This window comes from Lactuca serriola, chromosome 6, assembly GCF_051521515.1.
Source record: "Lactuca serriola cultivar US96UC23 chromosome 6, Lser_US96UC23_V15, whole genome shotgun sequence".
Taxonomy (NCBI): domain Eukaryota; kingdom Viridiplantae; phylum Streptophyta; class Magnoliopsida; order Asterales; family Asteraceae; genus Lactuca; species Lactuca serriola.
Genome location: NC_136413.1, coordinates 57,920,822 through 57,933,836, shown reverse-complemented (window position 1 = coordinate 57,933,836; position 13,015 = coordinate 57,920,822).

Below are 13,015 nucleotides of genomic sequence, written 5' to 3'. Positions count from 1 at the left end.
CACGTTTGAGGCTCGGTTCGTGAAGTTGCTCGAGTTTGGAGGTTTTAAAGCGGGTCATCCATTCCTAACTTTGAGGAGGAGAATGTTGGGTACAAAGTTATCCATGTATTACTTTGTAAATGGTTTGACTTTTGTAGACCCATTTGCATGTGGTAAAATAGCCTTGTGACATGAGAGATAGAGATAGATATATATATATATAGATAGATAGATAGATAGATAGATAGATAGATAGATAGATAGATAGATAGATAGATAGATAGATAGATAGATAGATAGAGAACATGTAAACACCTTTATATAAGGTGGGGTCTTACCACTTGTAGAGGTGTGCTTGAGAGATGTAGCATTGAGAGTGTTAGTGTGTGTTAATTATGTAGATTTAGATCTAGATCCCTTTTTATAACACCTTTCATAATCGAATGCATCTCTTAAACACCCAAATCACCGTGTTCTTTGTGTGTTCTTTAATTCCGCATGACAAATGAAATGCTCATAATTCACATCACTTTGTGTCCCCAACCCAAGTAAAGTTATGATAAAAGAATTTGTTGAACCCCCTTGTAGAAGGATAATGTCGGAACGGAATAACTCAAACACAGGGGATCAAGCCCAAATATGGGATTTTAATTAGACGGTGGATGATGATGAAGTTCAAACACCACCTAATACAAGTGACAGAGTTCAAACACCCCCTTTTACAGCTAGTGATTATTTGCATTTGGAAGATTTCATTGATGGAGGTTAAACACACCTTGAAGATCAATTTCAAGCACCAACTTTTGAGTTTTATCTTAATGGACCTGATGTGGATGAGTTTGATCTGAATGGACCTGATGGTGATGTGGATGAGGGAAATCAAATTGAAGATAGTGGAGGCAATTCTCAAGACTTATCTGATAGTGATGATAGTGATTTGAAAATTGATGAGGATAACATTATAGATGAAATTGATTTTGACATGAAAGAATTTTTTTTCTTCACATTGACAAAGATGTAGAGTGGATGGGTAATCAGTCAGGGTCACTTGGTATGGAGCAATGTAGTAGGGATATTGGCAACATTAAGATAGTAAACCAAGGTACAATGCCATCTGATTCTTCATTTGATGATGGTGGGAGTAAAAGAATAAAAAAGAAAAAAAGGCAATAAGAGTGGTATAGGAAAGAAATGAGGATCGTGTTGATGATCCTTTTTATGTGTATCAAAAAATTGTTATAGGTGAAGAACTAAAAGATATGATAAAAAAGCATGCAGTTGAAACAAGAAGGTGTAACGTCCCAAAAATTATAAGGTAAAAAATTCATTTTTAGTTCAACCATAAACACCATTTAATCATTTCAATCATTCAAAAGTATATCATAGTAGAATACTTGTCAGAGTAGAATTCCCAAAATCATAAAGTGTGGAAACATTGGTGGATGCAATGTGATCAAGTCAGGTTCTTCCCTTTCGAACTAGGGGTACCTAAAATCATAAGCATTAAATCGTAAGCACGACCTTTAGTGAGTTCCTCATAATACCCCATACAACACATATCATGCATACAAATATACCTCGGGCCTCGCCCGACATCTGGTCCTGCCCGGTACATTCATCAGGCCCCGCTTGGAATCGGTCCCTGCCCAACTCACATACAAACCTAGACATCACATGCAAGAGTCACAGAGACTACTAGCACCCTACATAACATACAATGGCCTTGCCTGACAATCATCGAGCCTCACCTGGCATCGGGCCGTGCCCGGAACAGATTTGTTAGTAACATGTGATGAGCCTCACCCAACACACCCATCAGGCACCGCCTAGCATCGGTCCCCGCTTGGTATACATACAAACACATACAAAACATGTGAGAGTCACAAAGACAATTAGCATATTATAACATAATCCACTAGGCCAGTATTGGTGCCATCGACCCGCAAGTACAATGAAAACTAGCATACTAACCGATTCATCAAGCCCCGCTTGGCATGGAGCCCCGCCTGGTATACATACAATACATACCATACATACAATAGTCATAATGAAAACTAGCATATCATATGCTAGTGGGCCAGCATTGGTGCCTATGACCCATAGGTATAGTGAGGAAACTCACCTTAATCAGAAGATAATAATTCTTACTCCCAAGTCTGTTGCACAACGGCTCCTCATGTTGAACACAATCAATATCAACCCTAGTTAATTTCTAAGGTTAAGCCCAATAGCATAAGGTCCAATAATAGCCCAAAACCAAACTAGGCCCACTAATGGCCTAGGCATGCCCAAAAGTTTCAAAATGGCCTAAAATCATCGGTCTAAACTCCAACTGCTGACCCTCACGTCGTGACCAGCTCATTGTCACGTCGTGAGTTTTAACACGACCCAGTCCCAACTCAACGCGTCAACTCAGCCAATCAGTTCGGCCAATCTCGATTTCAGTATCGTCACATTGTGACCACTCCCGTTCATGTCGTGACCCAATCCAGACAAAACAGTCAGGATGGCAAGCATTCTCATGACGTGACAGGCTCATTCCTCTGGTCGTGAGTGTTGTCTTGGCCAACTTTGAGCATTAAGCCCTTATTCCTAACAACCATCACTTGGGACTTTTCAGAGGATCTTCCTTCACCCAAGGGACAATAAAAATCGTATCTTTTTAGTCATACATGTCTAATGCATGACTGAAACACTCACTAGGTCAAAAAGAGGGAAAATAAGATCAAGACTCATGCTTGGAGTCCAAAACTTCTCCAAAAACTCATATCCAAAGCTTATAATACAAAAGATGTCTCAATGATCCATAAATATGCCCACTTTATGGATCCCATGCATGCAATCCGACACAACCAAGCAAAAAGAAGCTTAAAGTCTAGATCTAGTAAACTTAAATTCATAAAGGTTGAATCTTGGACACTTACAAAGGTCCCAAATGTGCACGAGGTGGTGATGATTAAGCCTCCTTGTTGGACCATCACTCTAGAACATCTTCTTCTTCTTCTTCTTCTTCTACTTCTTCTTCTTATTCTAGCCACTAAAACACCAAGAGGGATTAGGGTTAGGGTTTTCCTAGTTGGAGGGAGGTGGAGGCTGAAAAATGAACCCTAAAACCAAGTTAAGGGGGCTTAAATACTTGGGAAACTCTAAAAGTTCATGGGCTTGGGCTGAAGCAGCTCTCATGTCCTGAGCACTCTATGTCACACGTCGTGAGACCAATCCCTCTTAACAATTCAACTTAACCTATCTCACGTCGCGACCCTCTTATTCTTCACGCCGTGAGGCTCCTTTTCTCAAAAAATGCAACCTTTTGACCCTTGAAACCCTAATTTGATTCGTCTAGGAAAACGAGTGTTACATAAAGGAAATGGATTTTTTTTTAAATGACAAAAACAGGATAATGGCTATTTGCAAATGCACCATTCTAGATCTAGGTGTGTCAAATGATGTTGAAGACAAGTGTCCTTAGAAACTTTATGCAAGCAAGTGGAAACAAGAAGTGGCTTGGGAGGTAAGAACCTATGTGAATGAGTATAAATTCTTACTACTTAGGATTGTAAAGGCTTGTATGTACAAGTTCGTGGGAAAGAAAATAGTGCAACAATTCGAAAGTAACGTTGCTATACCTATAAGAGCTTTACATGCATAACTCCAACGTTAATACCAAGTAGACCTTTCAAAGATGGAAGTTTTCAGGGCTCAAACTGAGGCCATGAAGCAGGTCAAGGGAGATTATGAAGGACAATATGCACTACTTAAAGACTATGCTTTCGAACATCAATCACCCTGAAACAACAGTGAAGACCAAAGTGGAAACTAAACCAAATCCTTCTTCTAAAACTAGAACTTTCAAAAGGGTTTATGTTTGCCTTGGACCATTAAAGAAAGCTTTTGCAGCCGGTAAAAGAGATTATCTTGGACTGGATAGATCTTTTATGAAGGGGCCTTATCGAAGAACGATCCTCACTACAACGATACTTTTAGCTTTTATTTAAAATTATTTATTTCATTTTGTTATTAACATTTACATGTTTCTAATTTCTTACTATGTAAACCTATTTAGGGGCTTGATGGAAATAGTTGTTCATACCCCTTAGCATACGCTGTGGTAGAATTTAAGAATATAATTTCTTGGACTTGGTGGAAAATCCCAAAAATCATGATAAAATTTTTCATTTTTCATTTAGATAAAACCATTGTTTTCATAAAACCCAAGTCACAAAACATAAATGTCAAATACAAACATCCCAAAATTAGATTATCCAAACATGCAAAAATCACAAAAACATGGAATGTGTATGATCAAGCCTTCGACTTTCCTTGGTCATCTAAAGTACCTGAAACAAAGAAATCCACATCTGTAATCCCAAGCTTAGTGAGATACTCAAAATAACCAACACAACAGAAATACATACATAGTGCATGCATATAGGGTTTTTTTTGGCCAAGGGCCTCAACCCAACGATCCTGAGTATGTTGACTTCCCACCTCAACCCAACCATCTAGGTTTGTTGACATACAGTCTCAGCCCAACCATCCAGGTTTGTTGGTCCACTGCATTGAGTAGTGCCTCAACCCAACCATCTGGGTTTGTTGGCTTCCCACGTCAGCTTAACCATACAAATATGTCAACATATGTAAATAGCAATAAGTCACATAATGATCCTACATCAAGTTCTTATCACAACAAATTGGATGTACTTGGTGCCTTCGGCCCATAGGCAAAGTGAGGAAACTCACCTCCAAGCCAAGAAGATAGCTGAAAACAATACGAATCCAAATACCGACTCTACATGTCACCTATACAACAAAAGAAGGATCAAGCCTCAATATACAAATTAACACTCTAAATGACCTAAAGTCAAACTTGGTCAAATTCAAAGATTAACGGTCAAAAGTCAATATTCAACTTCTTGTTGGTCGTCATGTCGTGGCATTTCTTGGCTACGACGTGGCTGCTAAATAACAAAGCAAACTAGTTTCAACCCAGTCTCCATGTTGTGGCAACCTAAGGCCATGACATAGGGACTGGTCTGGACAACTTAATTCATTAAGCCATATTCCTATGACTTCAAGGTCTCCAAAGCTTAGATCTGGCCCTTCACATGATCTTGATGGATAAAGTTTCAAACTTTATTCATTAAGAGACCTCAACAAGTCAAGATCCCAGGCCCTAGTTCCTTAAGGATGACTAACTGCATCAAGACACTCATTAAGCACCCAATCTCTAGAGTTGCTCATCCAAAGTTTCCAGAAGGGTTTCCTACTCCTAATAATTCCTAAAAATCATAACTTTATGGACATTCATGTCCAATGCATGTCCCATCCATTTAGGTCTAAAACATGGAAAAAAGGGCTTTAACTTGAGCATGTAACCAAAAAATCCATAGATCCTTAGATATGGAACATATTTCACCAGGATGACCACATCGATCCATAAACTTGCCAACTTTATGAGATCCAACCTTCCATTTTCACACACCGTGAAAATTTAGGTACAAAATGTTTAGATCTAAAGATACATAACATAAAGGCTGGATCTTGGGCACTTACAAGAGACCAAAAACACGGTGAAGGTAGATGGGGAGAATTGCTTGTTGAAGCAAGGCTCAAGGATGTATTGTTCTTCTTCAATACACCACGAAAACACACAAAAGCTAAAATATTAGCAATAGAGGCTAGGGTTTTCTCTTGGAGGCTAAGGGAGAGTGATTAAGGTTGAGGGTGGGGAACCCTAGCCATCACATTCCCTTAAATGTAAGCTCAAACCCCAGATTAGGGTTTGCCATTAAACAGTGGCCACGTTGTGGCTAATATGTGCCACACTGTGGTGCTAACTTTGAGCCCACGAAAACTCTGGCCTTGACCATATTGTGGGACTCCATCCCCATGCCATGGCCACCAGAGGTCAAATATCCAAATTATCAAATTTATCAAAATAAACATACCCGAAACTTGGTATTACAATTCTCCGCCACTTGAATCAGACTTCTTACTTGAAGTCATCTACTTCAAATAACTTTGGGTTGTGCTCAGATATCTCCACCTCGGGTTCCAAGTCCACTCGTATCTCTTCCAAAGTTGCCACTAAGCCTTGAAAAAAGTACCAAATTGTTGCACAAGGTCTTCATCTCTCATCATAGTTGAGGCACTCATCCACCTGAATATCCTCCATAAGAACCATAGTTGTATTTTTTGCCAAACACTTCCACAACTACAATACGTGGAAAGTGTTGTGAATCGGGCTAATCTCATTAGGTAAGTCTAATAGGTAAGCCACTACTCGAAATGGTCCAATAAACCGGGACCTAACTTTCCCCTCTCTATGAAGCATGTAACGCCCTTCCAGGGTGATACCTTCGATACTATCATATCGCCGACCTGGAACTCCAACTCGGATCGACGTCTGTCAGCATAACTCTTCTACCAACTTTGAGCAGTCTATAACCTTTTCCTGATCTGATGGATAAGATTTTTTGTCTGAAGGACCACCTTGGTCTTCCCCATGGCTCTATGACTGACTTCTCCCCAACAAATTAGTGTACGACACCTCCTCCTATAGAGAAGATCAAACGACGACGCACCAATACTCCCATGATAGTTGTTTTTATATGAAAATTCAACCCGGGGAAGGGAGGTGTCCCAACTCCTATCGAAATCTATGACACAAGATCTCAACATATCCTCAATAATCTGGATGGTCCGCTCGCTCTGGCCATCAGTCTGTGGATGATAGGTGTAGCTAAAATATAAGATCATACCCATTTCCTCATGAAACCTATGCCAAAATCATGAGGTGAATCGAACATGCCGATACGATACAATGGAGAGCAGAACACCATGGCAAGCGACGATCTCACGCACATACACGTCGGCCAATTTCTCGGCCGTGGAACTCTCCCGAATAGGTAGAAAGTGGGCACTCTTGGTCACACGATCCACGATGACCCAAATTGTATCAAATCCATTGGATTTCCTCGACAACTTGGTGATAAAATCCATGGTGATCTATTCCCATTTCTATATGGGAACCTCCAAAGGTTGTAACTTGTCATGTGGCCTCTGGTGCTTGGCCTTGACCATTCATACGTCAAGCACCTCTCCACATACCAGGCTATCTCCCTCTTTATACACAACCACCAATAATGAAGACTCAAGTGCTAATACATTTTTATGGCTCTAGAGTGCATCGAAAAACTGGACTTATGTGCCCCCTCTATCATGGCCTGCCTGACCCCACCAAAATCTGGAACCCAAACTCGACCGCATTGGGTCAACAATCAACAACTATCAGTGCTAAACCTACTGATCTGACTTGTAATTCTCTCCTTCTTCCAGTGCTCACTCTTGATGCCCTCAACCAGAGTCTCCCTGATCAACTCCAAAAGTCGCGAATCAATATAAATCCTCATACATAAACCCCCCAATATAAGTACTAGCTTTCTTGCAGCTCTAAGCATCAAGCCATCTATGCTGTCTCATATTTAGATTCAACTGATCCATGAGATGTCGCATACTCTTATTATCCATGTAGATGGTACAACAGACCCAATATACATAATTTTATCAAATATTGAGAGCAAAAACCATTGTCCCCAAATCCAAATCATGAGTCGAATACCTGACCTCATGAGGCTTCAACTGCCTGGAGGCATAAGCGATGAATCTACCTCTCTGAATGAGAACCGCCCCCAAACCTGTGATCGATGCATCACAAAATACCACAAAATCCACAAACCCTTAGGGAAGGTTAATATCGGGGCCTCACATAACTTCCTCCTCAGAGTCTCAAATGCAGCTTGCTGTTCAGGACCCTAATAGAAATCCACACCCTTGTTCATCAGGTGGGTTAGAGGAACATCAATCTTGAAGAAATATTGAATGAATTTCCCATCCCACTACATCACTGTCTCAATCTTGTTCGAATCGACCGGAATCTCAGACGGGGACTTCGGAACATCCCACTACCAATAATGAAAACTCTAAATCTGAGATGGGGACTTCGGAACATCCCACTACATCACTGTCTCAATCTTGGTCGAATCGACCGAAATCCCTTTTTTGATTAACGAGGTGGCCCAAAAACTAAACCTCTCGTAACTAGAACTCAGACCTAGAGAACTTGGCATAAAGCCTATCATATCTTAGTACACCAAGTAGCACTCTAAGATGCTCCTCATGCTGCTCCCTAGCCTTGGAGTAGACTAGAATATCATCAATAAGTACAATAATTAACCGATCGAGCATCGGTCTACAAACCTGATTCATCAAATCCATGAACGCTGCTGGTGCGTTGGTAAGCCCAAACGACATCACCACGAACTCTTAAAGACCATAACGAGTCTGAAACGTTGTCTTCTCCATGTCCTTCTGCAGGACTATCATATGGTGGTAAGCCAATCTTATATCAATCTTGGAGAACCAAGATGCACCCTGCAGGTGACCAAAAATATCCTCAATCCTAGGGAGTGAGTAGTGATTCTTCACTGTCAACTTGGTCAACTCTCGATATTCTCTGCATATACGATGAGACCCATCCTTCTTCTTCACAAACTGAATCCGTGCTCCCATGGTGAAATGCTCGTTCTGATAAACTGCTTGCGAAACATCTCCTGAAGCTGAGAGGACAACTCCTGCATCTTTGGTGGTGCGAGGCGATATTGTGCATTGGCAATTAGTGTCGCACCAGGGATCAGATCGATCTTGAACTCCACCTGCCTCACATTAGGCACATCAGGTAAATCTTCCGGGAACACATCTAGAACCTCCCTGACCACTGGCACATATGAAATCGAAACTCTCTCCTCCATGTGAGTGTCAACTACATACACGAGGTAACCAAAACACCGATGTTGTAGATATTATCGGTCCCTAGCAGCAAAACAAAAGGCTGAACCGACCCTGGTACCCTCGCCATAAATTGTCAGTTCTTCCTCACTTGCGGTTCGAACTATCACTAACCGCCTCTCACAATCAATCATGGCACCAAATCGGCTCAAGCTGTTCATCCTTACTATAATGCACACATCCCCCATAGGGATGAGAATCAAATCGATTGGATAAGATACCCTAAATATCTCCAGGATATAATCCCAGAAAATGCTAAATGTTGAAACCCCATGTTCGTTGGCAAGGGAAACTCATAACAGACACTCCAACTCCCCAAGGGTCATATCGAAGCCGCTACTGATACTGGTATACAAAAGACTGATTCGCACCCGAGTAAAAAAAGCACAAGAGCAGGCAAAGAGTTCACTAAGAAGGTACCTATTATAAACACAAGCATAAATATACATAAAATAAATGAGCACATACTAGTAACGACATCAGGTGCCGCCTTGGCCTCCTCTACAGTGAGCTAAAAAGTGCGGCCTATGGCCATCGAGGCCTCAGCTCTCCCCTGACGTTCATCCGTGATATGAAGAGTCGATAGGGTTGATGCATGTATGAGCCTAGCAGCAAGTGAATGATACTGGGCCTTTACATGGCCCACCTGATCACATTGGTAACAAATGCGAACTCCCGACGAAGGGGCTTGCTACTGCAGTTGAGGACACTCCCTTGCAAAATGGATCTACCTTCCATAATTGTAACACCCCATCGTTGATTGACAAACACCCTCGAGTACCTTCCCGCACTTTCCACAAGTGATTCCCCTCTACCCTCTTGATCATGAATCAGAGGGTTTGAACCACTTCTTTGGCAGTTGTAACTGAGCTGGGGTCTGCCTCTTCTCTTTTGCATGGGTCTCAATCTCAATCTCTCTTTTATGAGCAAAAGAATGCAACTCAGAAAAAGAGTTGTGCCGATGGGTCAAAACAAACTCGCAGATCTACATCTTGAGCATGCTCAAGTAACGGACACCTGAACCTACTCCGAAGCAACATACTCAGGGCAGAAAAGATCTCTCTCAGTAAACACCTTGGTGATCTCCGCCATGGACTCTATCATCAGCCTCGATGATAGATACTCCCAGGCTAACATCTCCCTCTCCACTAGTGGTACATACTTAGTACAAAACATCTTTATAAACTAATCCCACGTCAATGCGACTTTCTCCATAGGAGAATACGCATCGGTCACTAGCTTCCATCGGTCCTTCGCCCCCAACAAAAGAAGGTTCCACGCAAACTTGACCTTCTGGTCCTCCAGGCATGAGAAAGTGAAGAAACAACCATCCACATCATATAGCCACCTTATATCAACAATCGGTTCCTTAACCCCATCAAAATCCGAGGGCTTCATGTTGCTGAAGTCCTAGTACTAAAATGATCCTCTTCCCTAAACTCCCGCAATAGCAACATCTGCGGTGGCTGCAGCAGCAACGGCCTTGGTCACAACAATGTATAGATCGTCAAAAAGCTCAATCATCGTGGTCTTAATAGACCCAAAAACCTCCAAGATATCCTCCCTCACATCCATGGTCACCAGAGTGGTGATCATCTCACGGATCTCCTCATTTGTCAATCCTGGCCTTTCCGGGCCGCCAACTCCTGATCCAGAACCTCTTGTGTACACCATATTGAAAATGAACCAAAATGCATCATACTTCATACAAGATATAACATACTACCACTAGATTATGCGACTCTGGGAGTTTCCGAGTTCCTTGATACGTGTACGAGTCCTATGCTTTTAGTAGAATGGTTCTACACTACCTTCCACACTCACCCGTATTTGTCTCAGAGGATCATCACAACCTCCAACCCACTAAATTCATCAACTAGCATATGCATACATCATATGCTTACTCCCTTAAGAGAGGCTAATCCTTCCTCATGCTGGTCTACTACAAATCATACTCACTCATGAAACTTTCCATTAACCCTGCAGTCGCTTGTGTATGCTAATCATACATAACATTGGATTTAATAAACAGTCCAATACCTGATTATACCCGAAGCCCACATCCAAATAAGGAACATGAAATAAGGCTAAATCAAACATTCTCAGGCTATAAAATCTTAGTTATGTATAGTGTAACGCCTCAAATTACAAGACAAATTTTTTTCATTTATAATTCTCAAAATATTACTCATAAATTCAAGTCATCACGAAAATTATAAGTTATTATCAACACAATATCAAAGTATCCTAAAATCCTCAAATCTTCATAAGTCGACGAATGTGTACAATCATGCCTCTGCCTTCCCGGAATCTACAGAAGTACCTGAAACACATTTAACTCAACACGTTAAGCACAAAGCTTAATGAGTTCCCCAAAATACCACATACACAAACAATAAGCCTCTCATGGCAATATCTCGGTATGGACCCTCCGGTCATGTGTCTCATTGAAGACCATCTAGTCTCACGACTCGGTATGGACCCTCCGGTCATAGCTCAACATATATACAGAATAATATAACATCATAAGTCACAAAGACAGAATGCAGGATAACACATAAAGCAGATACGACCCTCCGGTCATTAATACAAATAAGACCGTCCATTCAATAATATAAATAAGACCCTCTAGTCAACAACGTAAAAAGGACCCTACGGTCAATAACATAAATAAGACCCTCCGGTCACTCATGCATTACCACACAGGCTCCTAAATTGGGCCAAAACAACCCAACACCATAATCAAAAACTATGCAAGGCTACACTACAATACTATGCCCCAAATATGTCCCCACCCAAACAGGCTCACAATGACCCAAACCCAATGGGCCCACTAAGGCCCAATCAAGAGATCCATAAAGGGAATACTAATGGCCCATTTTCCAAATTGGGCCCAACCCTATATGGGCCTTATCCTAAGCCCAAGGCTTCTCTTAGCGCACAATAATCTCATATGGCCCAGAGGCCCAAACAGAAGGTCCAAAAAAATGGCCCAAGGATACGAAGCCCAAAACGCAATCAAGTTCACAATGAGGCTACGTGGGGCGTATCTCCCCGGGTACGCTCAGCGTGCACACAACTCCTGATCGGGAAAACTAGACCAGTACGCGGGGCATACTGCTTAGGTCCAGAAACTCTATTTTCAACTTAACCACTTCATTCCAAAGCATCCAAACCTCAGGGAAGCTTCATTACAAGCTCCTTACTGATAAAGTTGGCGACTTTATCGGTTTTCATGTCTTAATGGGACCCAACTCCAAAATTAACCATTAAGACGCTCTTAAATCATCTTAAGACATGCATGAAGAGGTTTGGACGGCCAAGTTCACATTTCTATGAATCAAGGCATCTCAATACACTTAAAAGGACAAAAGATTTGCTCTAGAGTTCACCAAACTCACAAAGTTCCAATCTTGGGACATAAAACCCTAAAATGGACCCAAAAGAAAAACTAGCACAACAATCAGCAAGTTTCGAACTTGATACCTCTGGAAGATGCACCAATAAGAGTAAAACTCAGATCCAAAAGCTAAATGCACAAGCTATCCTCTTTCGAGACTCCTTCTTCACTAAAAGCTTCACCAAAAACACTCAACTGAGCCACAACACTTACACAATCTAGGGGAAACGAGATTAGGGTTTGAGAGCGCTTAGAGACTGGAAATGGTGGCTGAAAATGAGGCCATCATGTTCCTTAAATAGGGTCACCTTAAAAATATTAGGCTTTACACTCTGAGCCTAGTAAGCCCAACGTACTAGGTGGTATCCGCGCTCATGCTACGCACATGAGTATGCTGCATGTACACAAGTGCACGCCCTGCGTTCCCAATTTCCACCCATTTCTCAATAAGGACTAAACTTGCCAAAACTTCAAACTATCACAACTTCTTCGTCATTAGTCTGTTTCCAATGAACCTTATATCCACGGAAAGGTGGCGAGAAGCCCTATGCTTCTAGCAACTCATCATCACCCTAAAACTCCACGAGCAAAAACCCAAAATTCATAAAAGATCAAGTCAACACCTTCACCGATACTCTTGGGCTCTAAAACGTAAGACGAACCCTTTCATCACACATCCTACCTTATCCATATCCAAAAAGGGCATAAACCTCCCTCCTTCAAAGCCTCATAAGCTTCTCATGCTCAGAATACGGCCCACGAGACTTGAATCGCAAAATGATATGAAAC